The sequence below is a fragment of the Marmota marmota genome, unplaced genomic scaffold (assembly GCF_001458135.2).
Source record: "Marmota marmota marmota unplaced genomic scaffold, marMar, whole genome shotgun sequence".
Lineage (NCBI taxonomy): Eukaryota > Metazoa > Chordata > Mammalia > Rodentia > Sciuridae > Marmota > Marmota marmota.
The window spans coordinates 901,857-904,382 of NW_026000109.1; positions in this window are offsets into that span (position 1 = coordinate 901,857).

Consider the following 2,526-nt stretch of genomic DNA (forward strand, 5'->3'; position numbering starts at 1 on the left):
TTTTTTTTTTTTTTTTTTTTTTTTTTTGCTGTGGAGAACCCTGTTTCTCCTCAGTATTTCAAGGTTACAAGATGGACCTAACTCCATACCCACTTCTGTTACAAAGTTAGAGCTGTGCACCCTGTGGGGACAGTGTTACATCTGTGAATATATATATTACACATGCAAATGCAAATTTTAATGAGTTGGTTTTCTGTTTCTGTAAGCCAGTTTCAACTCACTGCCTTGTATCTTGTAGCTTTAGGCTTTGTGCAACACCTGTACTCATTTCTTGCTGACTCTCCTTGTTGATAGTTTCAGTTTCCATAGAAGCAAAGGCAATAGCATTTGAATATATGCTTAAAATCAGCAATGTATATGCAGGGGTGTTTATGTAACATTCTGAAGAATATGGGATAATCTAAGAAGTGACCATCAATATAGAAAGGACTAAACCACCACACATTGATTTTCTGGAATATTATAAAACCATTAAAAAGAATGTATATACCAGGGGCTGGGGTTGTGATTCAGCAGTAGAGTACTTGCCTAGCACATGTGGCCCTGGGTTTGATCCTCAGCATCACATAAAAATAAATAAACAAAATAAAGGTATTGGTCCACTTACAACTAAAAAGAAAAAATTTTTTAAAAAAAAACAATGTATATAACAGCATGGAAGACTGTGCCTGATACATGTTTGTGAGTAAAAAAAGGAAGCTACAGAACAAGATCCCACTTAAAAGAACAAATTCTTTCTGTAGAATATATTAAATTATATTGAATGTACAAATGTGTAAAGATATATGCAAGATAGGGTTACATCTGAATAAAACTATCATAAGTTGAAACTATTGTAAGGTGAAATTGTATTTAGTACACCTAACTTAATGAACACCAGAGATTAACAACACAGAACACTATAGGGCATGGGTTGTTTACCCTGATGATTGACGGGCTGACTGGGAGCTGTGGTTGGCAGCTGTTGTACAGTATCTCAAGGGAGTATTGCATTGCATGCTGTCAGTCCAGGAAAAGATCAAAATTCAAAATTTGAAGGACAGTTTCTACATATTGCATTTAGACCATCATAAAGTTGAAAACTCAGAAGTCAAGCCATCATAAATCAGGGATTGTTTACACACATGTTGGTATGTGGATATATGTGGGGACGTGCATGGGAATCTTTCTAATGCTAACCATCAGGTTGAGATTATTCCTGCAAAGTGAGAATGGTAATGATACTATTTATTTTTTATTTTAAACATTTCTGTATTGCTTTCTTTTTTAATTGTAAGAAGGTAATACATACATTCATAATTCAAACCACTTTTTAAAGACAGAGCACATCTGCTATTCAGATTGTAATTATAAGTGGGTATCCACTTTTATGTGTCCTCCAAAAATGCCTTATAAGTTAAACTGGGTCTGCATTTCCTAACTTTTCATCCTAGGCTCAAATATGTTTCCTAGACATATTTGAGTTTGGATCTGCCACTGACACTTTCTATTTAAAGCATAGAAAAAGCAAAGAAAGGTAAAATGATTTTTTAATCACTTCCAAGATTTTGAAGGTTGTGTGTCTCCTGGTCTACATTCCAAGGGCTGCACTGGTAGGCAGGGGAAACTTGGAGCCAACTCACCATTGCAACAAACAACCAAGAGGAACTCCCTTCAACCGCAACCAAAAAATCAGGCTTGATATTTTGATTAGCCACCAATGAAGTGATAAAAACCTCACCTATTAAACATGATGAATTAAAACTTTTACCAATCCAGTGATATCACATTGTTAAATATGATGAATTAAAACTGCGTTGGAAACCAACACAAATCATCAACCTCCTGAAAGACTTTGTAATTCGTAGTTAAGACAGGCAGCTCTAAGACTGACTTGGGTTTTCCCACTCCTAGTCTCACCCCAGAAAGTCTGGAAACACAAAGTTTAATTTCAAATTATCTGAGGGCGGGTGGGGGGGGGGCATTTTGCCCCTCTGCACTTTCAACTCATTGAAGGAGCGCTGTCCTGTTTGTCCCTTGCTGTACTGTAGGAGATCTTCGTGTATAGTCCCAAAGAAAGGAATCTTCGATATCGATTTATGACAAATTGTACCTTCACAGACATTTTGCCTCTTCTAGAAACGGATGGTACTAATATCCTCTTGGGAAAAAAAAATCATTCGTTCATTTATTCTTGCAAAGAGTGCTTTCACATATGAATGAACACACACACATACACACACACGCACTCGACTTACTGAGGCCCACCCAGTCAGCCATTTACCAAACCAATCATTTGGGCCTCACAGCGCCTCCGTGTGTGCCTCCTGCGTGGAACTGGTGCAAGCGACCCGTTCCTGAGAGGGCGAACGGACGGGCTCACGTGTCAACTGACCACACATCGGTTCTCCAGCGGCCGCAGCCCGGCGCTGCAGCCAGAGAGGCCAGGCAAGAGCCTTTCCCCAGGCCGGCCAGGCAGAGGCGCGGGGGAACATAAAACACATTCCAGCGGTTGGCATCTGGGCGCGCAGCTGCCAGGCGCTGCCA